The sequence below is a fragment of the Triticum aestivum genome, chromosome 2D, assembly GCF_018294505.1.
Source record: "Triticum aestivum cultivar Chinese Spring chromosome 2D, IWGSC CS RefSeq v2.1, whole genome shotgun sequence".
NCBI classification, from domain to species: Eukaryota; Viridiplantae; Streptophyta; class Magnoliopsida; order Poales; family Poaceae; genus Triticum; species Triticum aestivum.
The window spans coordinates 654,002,758-654,013,732 of NC_057799.1; positions in this window are offsets into that span (position 1 = coordinate 654,002,758).

The following is a 10,975-nucleotide window of genomic DNA, read 5'->3' on the forward strand; positions in this document are numbered from 1 at the left end:
TGAAAATCCTGAGGAGGATGACGAGGAAACCCTTGGTAGGGGCAAGAGACAAAGGACTGCAAAGACCTTTGGTGATGATTTCTTCGTGTACCTCGTGGATGATACCCCTACTTCTATTTCAGAAGCGTATGCCTCTCCAGAAGCTGACTACTGGACGGATGCGGTCCGTAGCGAGATGGATTCCATCATGGCTAACGGGACATGGGAGATCACTGAGCGTCCCTATGGTTGCAAACCATTGGGATGTAAGTGGGTGTTCAAAAAGAAGCTTAGGCCCGATGGTACGATTGAAAAGTACAAGGCTAGGCTTGTGGCCAAGGGTTATGACCAGAAAGAAGAGGAAGATTTCTTCGATACTTATTCACCTGTGGCTAGACTGACCACCATTAGAGTATTACTCTCGTTGGCGGCCTCGCATGGTCTTCTCATTCACCAGATGGATGTTAAGACGGCTTTTCTAAATGGAGAGCTAAATGAGGAAATCTATATGCAACAGCCAGATGGCTTTGTGATAGATGGTCAGGAAAGAAAGGTGTGTAGGTTGCTGAAATCTTTATATGGCCTGAAGCAAGCACCTAAGCAATGGCATGATAAGTTCAATACAACTCTGACATCTGTCGGTTTCGTTGTTAATGAGGCTGACAAATGTGTATACTATCGCCATGGTGGGGGCGAAGGAGTTATACTGTGCTTGTATGTTGATGACATACTGATATTCGGAACCAACCTCAAAGTCATTGAGGAGGTCAAGTCGTTTCTGTCTCAGAACTTTGAGATGAAAGACCTTGGTGTGGCTGATGTTATCTTGAACATCAAGCTACTGAGCGATAATGAGGGTGGGATTACACTTCTGCAATCCCACTATGTTGAGAAGGTGTTGAGTCGTTTTGGATATTCGGATTGCACACCATCTCAAACACCATATGATCCTAGTGTGTTGATTCGAAAGTCCAAAGGCACGGCTATAGATCAGTTGAGATACTCTCAAATCATTGGTTCACTGATGTACCTAGCGAGCGCAACGAGGCCCGACATCGCGTTTGCTGTGAGCAAACTGAGCCGGTTCGTTTCCAAACCGGGTGATGTACATTGGCATGCTGTTGAACGAGTTATGCGCTATCTGAAAGGTACTATGAACTATGGACTTCACTATACCGGAGACCCGTCGGTACTTGAAGGGTATAGTGATGCAAATTGGATCTCTGATGCTGATGAGATGAAGGCCACAACTGGGTATGTGTTTACTCTTGGAGGTGGCGCTGTTTCCTGGAAGTCTTGCAAGCAAACGATCTTAAGGAGATCGACAATGAAAGCAGAATTAACGGCATTAGACACATCTGGTGTTGAAGCGAGATGGCTTCGAGATCTTTTGATGGACTTGCCATTGGTTGATAAACCGGTTCCGGCTATCCTTATGAACTGTGACAATCAGACTGTCATCACCAAGGTGAAGAGTTCAAAGGACAACATGAAGTCCACCAAACACATAAGAATGAGATTAAAAGCTGTCAGAAAATTAAGAAACTCCGGAGTGATAGCGTTGGCCTATGTCCATACGGCTAAGAATCTGGCAGATCCCATTATGAAAGGGCTATCACGTGTTGTGATAGATAATGCATCGAGGGAGATGGGTATGAGACCCACATGAGTTGCCATGGTAGTAACCCAACCTATGTGATCGGAGATCCCGTGAATTAGGACCTGGGAAAACAAGCCAGTGGTGAACTGAGGAGAGTAACTATACTAACCCACTCCGTTGGAGATGCAATACTCTCGATACTGTATGGTAGGATGACTACTGTCTTAATGTGTTCCGAAGCTTATATAAGCAAGATGCTATCCTATAAAGCGATCTTTGGAGGAACACACCTATATGAGCCCGACTGCTGGTCACAGTCTATGAGATTGGGGTGATCTCTAGTAAGCTCATGAATAGGCCAGGAGTGTGACTTATATGCTCCACCCGAGGGGTCAGCCTTCGGTAGCCCAGTACTAGTGAGACATGTGGTGAAACTTCTTTACGCCAAACTGACAATTCAAGGCATAGTCCATTGTTCAGTTGTGAAGGAGTGTAGCTACTTGCTCTAGGTGAAGCTCAACCTTAACAGGTCTTCACTGAAACACTGGTATATCGAAACAGTAATTGGAACAGAGGACACAATGGGCCCTCGAGATCTGGTGGGGGATTGCTGAAATTTGAGATGGGCTCTAGGCCCATATAGCAATTTCTGAAAAATCTCTAAGGGCCCATGTGGGTTATGGCACTAGGTGTAGTGGGAAGTTTAGTCCCATCCCGGAAGTGGAAGAGGAGTTGGACCTCCTTATAAGGGTTTCTCTTCTACATGCTATTGGAGCTTGAGAAGAGAAGAGGCCCTCGCGCACTCCTCCTCCGCCGCCCGCCTCGCCACGCCACGCCTCGTCATGACGCGCCGCGCCGCGCCGCGGGTTGCGGGATTGAGCCGAGCCGAGCTCACACCTACGCGCTTATTTTTGCCAGTCACTCTGGGCCACGATCTGAAACGTCGGATCGTGGGCTGTCACGGACTCGGACGTGGGTCGAGCCCACGTCTCTCCACGCCACTGTCGTTCCCTTGCTGCTGCTGCCGCCGGTGACTCCATCCCGTCCGCCGCGTACACGGTCGACGGGAGAGCAGGTCTCCGAAACCACGCCCTTCTGGTTCCTGTACGGGATGAGGGGCGAATAGGTTTTTGGGCAGCGATTACGCGACTGCTCACTTCCGATCGTCTACTTCCTCTACGTCCGCGTCGCCTTCATCATCACCATGTCCACCGACGCCGAACGTGCCACCACCGAGAAAGCTGAAGCTGACAAGAAGGCCGCCGAGGACGCCGCTGCTGCCACCAAAGCCGCGGCGTCTGCATGGCCTACTGGAGGGTATAACTCGTTTATCCCGCTCCTACTGTTTTCTGTTTTAGCCATGCTAGCGTTATACGTAGATCTTTCTGCAATTAGCGTAGTGTGTGCTAGTTTGACTGAATATCAGTATGCGTTTATATGTGTCAATGTCATGCTAGTGATTTACTCGTGGATTAATTTAATCGAGAAATTGCCTATTTACTCAACAGAGGACATGCCCAGGGCCACCTCGGCTGCCGCCCACTGCCCTCATCCTGCGTATGCAGCCCCATGCGTTCATGGTAGGGCATGGCGTTTGTTCCACCAAGTAGAGGCGTCGACTCTGCATGCAACGGGTGCGCTCTAATAAGCACCCATGTACCCGAGTAAGTCCAACAAGCGAGCTCATTAAAGCTCCACAAAAGTGCCAACGGGACAAAGCCAATGACCACAAGTGTCCGGGTAGGCAAAGCCATAGCCGTGAGAAAGAGAATGAAACAGAGCTTCGTCACCGACAACGAGCGCAAGTGTGTGTATGTACTATGCATTTTCCTTTCGTGCATATCACAACCGACCAGGGATGAAGGTCACCGTGTTAGTCGGGGCCTCTCTTTTGTACCAAAAGCCAGTGGCCTTCCGCCAGCCTGACAACAGCACAAAAGAGGTATCCGACACCATCATATTCCAGAAACAATGCGCAAAAGGCGTAACCGCATCTTCCACATCATGTGTTGGGCGTTGGCCTCAGCTCGCTCATCGGAGAGACCGGCATCATGTGGAGGGCCTCCATGACGGGTGGTATCCCTTTGGTCCCTATCTATCTTTCCTCCTCGTCCTATTGAGCCAGTGTTCGGATCCGCCTGGTCCTAGTTAAGAAAGCGATTAAATGGACTAAATCTGACAATCAATGCTTTCTGCAAAAGGATTACTAGGAACACGGTGGATTTTTTAAAATTTAGGGACTCGGTGGTATTTTACAATCTTAACCACAAATGTGGTGGTTTTGTGCAATTAACTGTTGCCAAACAGATAAAAAAAATTAGAAGGAAATACTTCTGCTTCGGCACACCCCCCTAAACACAAGGACGGCTAAGATTAGCTCATATCTCTTCATAAGAATGGACATGATAGTCATATTCTTCCCCATCCATATACTAAAGGCTGGACATTGACGAGTTTCCATCTTTTATTTTAGTAGAGGACGAGTTTCCTGTTTGGCGCTATCCCGTTAATACGCATACACTCTCCTACACTGGGCCGGCGCATTCATTTTTTATTTTTTATTTTTAAAACCACAAAAAAGTGTGTCCCGCAGGATTCGACCGAAATTCTTCAGGATTTAGCACAGCCGAACTTATCAACTCGGCAATCCAACCTCATGTGCAACATTCGTTTTTTATTCTTAAAATACACATTGAAAAAACGCACTGTTTACTCTTGTTTTTCTTTTTGTCTTTCGTTTTACTTTGTTCTTTCCTAAATGCGCAAACTTTTTAAATTTGAGAATTTTATATTCAAAAATTAGTTTTTTTTAAGTCGTGAATTTTTTTCCAAAACTGAAGATTTGTTTTCAGATTCGTGAGCTATTTCTCAAATCAGCGATTTTTTTGGAAAATTGATGAACTTTTTTTCAAAATCAATTTTTTTTTCAAAATTGTGAAAATTTACCCAAATTTTTGATGAACTTTTTTTGAATCCGGGAACTCTTTTTGTAAATTGATGGATTTGTTTCCGTGTCTGAAGCGCCAAATAGGAGCACCAGCTACTCCTTTTGACGTTTCGGCGCCTGAAGCGTGGAGTAGCATTACACAAACCAGCACACACATCCCTCTGTCCTGGGCGTGGCCCATTAATTTGAAATGTGTGTGTTTCAGACAAGTTGATAAATTTTAAGAAAGTACATGGTTTGCAATTTGTGTTCGCCATCAATTACTAGGAATTTTTCATAATTTTGAAAAAAATGTTCAAGTCTATAAACTTTTCGTACATAATTTAAAATTACAAAAATATTGACAAATTTCAAAAACTGGTTGGGATACAAGAATATCTTCAAGTTGATTGATAATGACGGAAATTGCCAATAGTCGAAGCATTCAAATCAGAAAATCCAAAACTTTGATCATATAAGTTGTTGGTAAAAATTTTGGGGCCATTTGACGGATGTCGGAAAGCAACGTGCTTTCAAACTGACCCTTCCTGTGCTACCCGAACGCCATCAGATGCACATGGTCTATTTTTGGACATCCTTGGATTAACTCCATCTTTTGCAAGTAGGTGGGCATGCCTATGCTAGGCATCCATGTCAGGTTTGAACAAATTCCGACACCATATGCAAGTTGCGCCATGTGCGACTATTTACCGGTCATTTTTTACCAAGAAAATGCAAGAATTTTTTAAAACTTAAAAAACATGGCATGGTGCTTTTAATTGGTCATGCAAGACCATGAAAAAAATGGGGCTATTTATGGAATTTTGGGACACAACGTGCTATTAGACAGAGCCTTCTCGCCTGCCCGAACACCTTCCTTTGAACATGACATTTTTTCGAAAAATTCATGAAAAGACCTCAACTTTTGCCAGCAGGTGGGCATGCCCATGGTAGGCATCCATGCTAGTTTCAGAGAAAAAAGTAATTTAAATCATAATTTAAACAGGTACTTAAAACTGTTATTTTAAATTTCCCTATTTCCGCGTGGGACGATGGACCAGCCCAGTCGGGCCTATGAAAAAAGTATTTAATTCGTGTACTATTTTTGAAATCAATAAACTTTTTCAGTTTCGTGAACTTTATTGTCAAATTCGTGAACTTTTTACAAATCGATGAACTTATTTTCAATTTCGTGAACTTTATTCTGAAATTCATGAAAAATAATTCAAATTGATGTTTATATTTTCAAAAACTATTCAGGAATTTCAGAAATGTTCGTGTTTTCCAAAATTTCTTCTGAATGTCTTTGTTCAATTTTTCACAAACTTTGAGAAAAAAGATCATGTCTTCAAATTTTGTTCGGCAATTTAAAAAAAATCATTTTATGATATTTCAGAAAAATGTTCATCTTATGTTCCTGTTTCAAAACTTGTTCAGCAATTTATTTTATTTTTTTTCAATTTTTTTAAAAGTTTCAAAAAATCTTTGCATTTTCGCATTTCCAAAACAATTGGATTTCTTAAAAAATATGTTCATGAAATTTGAACCGAAGTTCAAAGAAAGTTAATAAGTTAATTTCTTTGTGAATTAAGAAAAGAAACAAAAATAGAAAGAAACAAGGAAATAATAATAAAAATGAGAATGAAGAATTCCCGAAGAAAAACGGCCAAACAAAAAATGTAGACCGGAAGGTTTTTTATTATGTTATATTTCCCATAAAAAGGTAGAAATAAATAAATTTGTACGACAGCTTAGTTGTCCTAGTGGTTATCACCTGCAGGTCTAAACGTGGAGTGGTGAGTTTGAATCCCAGCCATCGCGCTTGTCCTAGTAGTTGTCAAAGGTTCGTATTGCCTTCTATACGTTTGTTTATCTTTGGGTTGGATCCTTTCGATCTATGTTTTTTCATCGGCGGTGGTTGCTGTTTTGGTGCGCTGGTTCTACGGGTCTTATCACGACGACTTTTTGACTGTCTACTACAACAAATTGTGCCTGACTCCGTCGATGGAGGGCCGATGACGGCGGCGCGCCTTCGGCTCACTTCAGTGTTTGTAGTCATAGCTAGGTGGTCTACGGATCTGAATGTAATATTTATTATTTTTTGTGTTCGTTGTACTGCTATGATTGATGATAAATACTCCCGTCGTTCCCAATATTTGTCTTTATAGACATTTTAAATGGACCATAACATACGGATGTATGTAGACATATTTTAGAATGTATATTCACTTATTTTGCTTCGTATGTAATGACTTGTTGAAATCTATGGAAAGACAAATATTTGGGAACGGAAGGAGTAGATTGAAAGTTTCCTTGCGAAAAAAAAGAACCGGGGATCACATAAAAAGGTAAGAAACAAAAGCACTTGAGGTAAAATTACAGATTGAAGAAGGGTACTTTCTTGCGATGGGTCTCTTCCATACTCTCGTTCGAGCGCAAATAGATGTATCTTTCAAAATGAGAACTAACATGTGGTTGGATGTTTAGGAGGACAGTGGTATCCCTAACCCGTCAGAGTTCAAGTTCTAGACTTAATATTGGTGCTCGCATTATTCTAAATTTATTTCAGACTTCCATGGACGTTCGTTCAGTGGAGGAGACGTTCCTCGAAGCCGTCGGGTCCACCGGGTTCACGTTGTCTTGATCCATAGATGAACCGCGGTGGCGCCCGGTTTGAAGCACATGCTTGTTGGAAGATTTGCAGCGAGTGAATTATTCCAAGTCCAAGATGCCACAATAGAGCTTTCGCTGCCGTTTCTGGACTTCTCTTCCTAGAAAGTCAGCATCATATCAGAAGTTGGCTTTTCTGTCTCTTTTTTTGCGAATATTTTGTCCACAAATAAAAAGCAGTGACAAGCAAATATAGAAATTTATAATAGTGGAGTCTTCCTAGAAAGCGAGTGTTGTTGTTCACTGAGAACGACACTCTGGGTCAAGCACCATAGTCGATGCATTTGCTTAAGATTTTTTTTTGCGAATAATTGTTGAAGGGGTGCGCCTAAGTCTTAGTTGACTGAGATTTAACCAAGTCTTCGCCTAGTGACATAACATACAAGAGAGAAAAAGAAAAAAAAAACTGAAAAAAAAAGTTTTGCACGAATCTCAATGTAAAATCTTACGCATATAGCATTGACTGAGACTTAGCAAAATTTCAGTCGAATAAGATATAGCAAGACTGTTGCTGAAGTTGAGCTGGAATGAATAAAATTGGCAGACCAATTTATCAAGTGAAAAAAAACCATAGTCAATCCTCTCTTAATTTTCAACACTAGTGAGTACTATCTTGTTTGCATTCTGTTAAATGATCCATCATTCAGAACCATATATACCGGCGTTGGGTGTGTGTACCTTTCAATCAGCCTAGCTAGTGGAAAACCCGCAAAAAAAAACCTAGCTAGTGGAAAAGAAGGATCCTTTCTATTTGAGATGAGGTGGAGTCTTGTTGCCCACCAAGGCACCAAACCTCTATATCCAAGCACCACCACGAGTGACTCGGAAAGTTCAAACTCCCTTGCTCCTTCCAGGGTGGCTGGCTATTCTTCCAAGCTCCCATGCATCCATGGCTTCTCACGTGTTCCTCCTTGTGGAACACAAAGTTTAGGCCGTGCAACACAATTGTATTGATCGGTGCACTCGGCACGTATATATGATGTACACCATGGTGGCCACAACCTCAACTATACAAGATAATTAGGAGGTGGGCCCAGGACACAATATACATGCACAATATATTCAACACCCCCCCCCCCCCCCCCGAGCAGTCGAAGCGTCGCTAGAGACACAGAGACTGGAACAAAACTCCTCGAAGGTGGAAGTAGGCTGTCCCTTAGTCATGACATCGACGAAATGTTGTGCGGTCGGAACATGGAGAACCCGAATGCGTCCAAGGGCTACCTGTTCACGCACAAAGTGAATGTCTAGCTCGATATGCTTGGTCCGGCGATGATGAACGGGGTTGACGGAAAGAAACATCGACAACCGTGGCCTGGGAGACATCATGATGCAACTCCTGAAGTAGCTGTCATAGCCAAGTGCACTCGGCGGCTGCGTTAGCCACTGCTCGGTACTCGGCCTCCGCGCTGCAGCGCGAAACTGTGGGTTGTCGCTTGGACGACTACGAGACGAGGGAGGTACCAAGGTAGATGCAGTATCCAGAAGTGGAGCGACGTGTGTCAGGGCAGCCAGCCCAATCAGCATCGGAATAGGCCACGTTATCCAGAGAGGTGGATGCCGTGAGAGTGAGTCCAAGAGACATTGTGCCACGGATGTATCGGAAAATCCATTTCACGAGTGTCCAATGGGAGTCGCGAGGGGCGTGCATGTGGAGACACACCTGCTGAAAAGCATACTGCTGATCTGGTCGGGTGAGTGTCAAATACTGGAGAGCACCGACGATGGACCGGTAGAATGGAGCATCCGACGCAGGCGAGCCCTCGAGAGCAGAAACCTTGGCCTTCGTGTCAACAGGAGTAGCACCAGGGTGACAGTTGAGCATGCCGGCACGCTCAAGTAGCACATGCGCATACTTCTGCTGATGAAGAAAGAAGTCGTCGGGTCGCCGAACAACCTCAATGCCAAGGTCGCATAAGAAAATTTCATTTGTTGGTTTTCATTTTGTTTTCTTCTCCTTTTTAGTTTTGTTCACATTATCTAAATATTTCAAATACACATACCCCAGTGATTAATTTAGTTTAATTTTTAAATCAGTTCATGCATCTAAAAAACAATAATGCAGTTTAAAAACAAATGTTTGTGCATTTTGGGAAATGTTCATAGCTTTCAAATAAATGTTCGTGACATTTTATAAGTATTCCTGACATTTAGAAAATGTTCACGTGTTTCAAACAATTGCAGGTGGTATGTTCCAAAATATTTACACAACGAACATCAACGTTTGCACAATTTTTAGAAAACATTTCGTACTATTAAAAATATTTGTCACATTCGAAAATATACAATGTAAACACTGTTCATAATTGTTTTTAAAAAATCTGTACCACGACAACATGTTCGTGAAAATTAAAGAAAAATTTCATGTGATTTATAATTGTTTAGAAAATTATTATGTGCCACTAAAAAAAGTTCGTAACATTTTTTTAAAATATTTGCGCAATGTAAAAATAATGTTCACGTAGTTTGAACAAAAATGTATCGTACCATTTAAAGAAAGTACAAGGTGTATTGGAAAATATTATGCATGTACTCAAGAAAGTTTCAACCATGAATTTGAAAAAAATATTTGTCATGTATAGGAAAAATGTTCAATGTGTATAAAAAATATATTGTGCATGTATACAAAAAAATTTGTATATCAAGTATTAAGATAAGTCGACATGTAGCTTCCCAAAACCGTTTAGTGGAACTACATTATTGGATCGGCCTACTAGCCTCGCGCAGAGGTGATAGCTTGTCTTCCTACAGGCAAGATATAGGGGAGCTCGTATTGACGCTCTCTCGCAAATAGTAGATCACGCTGGAATAAAAAAATATGCGATGCCAGGAATCAAACGCTAGACCCGCTGCTTCGAGCATACGATTCGAACCAGTTGACCTAGCTAGCTTTCTTGACCACAGAACATTGCAAAACAAAATTTGGAAACACAAAAAACTTTTGCACACAAACATTTTTTGAAATCCAGAACAAAATTTGAAAAAAACGATTTTTTTTTATATTTGGAAACACAAACAAATTTGGAAACGGACCATTTTTCGAAACTCTGAACAAAACTTGTGAATATTAATTTTTTGAAATTTGCAAACAAATTTTGGAACGGGAACATTTTTTTGAACTCACAAACAAATTTATGGAATTACGAACATTTTTACAATTCATGAACAAAATTTGAAAACATGAACATTTTATAAAATTTTTGAACAAAATTGGAAAGCTGGAACACTTTTTGAAAATCCTAAACATTTTTTGAATGCAAACAAAATTTGAAAACATGGAAAATTTTGAAATGGGAACATTTATTGATACTCACGAACAAAAATTGAAAAAACAAACATTTTTCTTAAATTTGCGAACAAATTTTGCAAAGTTGTGAAATTTTGAAAAAAAACATAAAGAAAAGAAAGAGAAACTAAAAAAAGAAAAGAAACAGAAAAGGAAAAAAAATGAAATAAAAAAAAATAGAAAGCCGAAAAGAACCAAAAAAACGATACAGGGAAAAACCCGGTTCAGGGAACCTTCTAGAAGGTTCCCAAAACCGGTTGGACGCACTATGTATAAGTGGGCAGGCCCATGTCTGTCGCTCGCTGAGCTGCTCTGTGAGATCGCTCGACAGTTCGCCGCAGCGAGCGGCGAATAGGATTTTCCAAGGTATAGCCCTGGTGGAGAAAAATGGCTAAGAGCATGGTATAAAAACCGGCTTGTAGCCTTAATTGGCCTGGCCCATTAATTCGAGGGTTTTGTGGGAGCGTTTGTCTATATATCGCTTGCCATGAGCTAGAAGCTCACCTCGCCTACA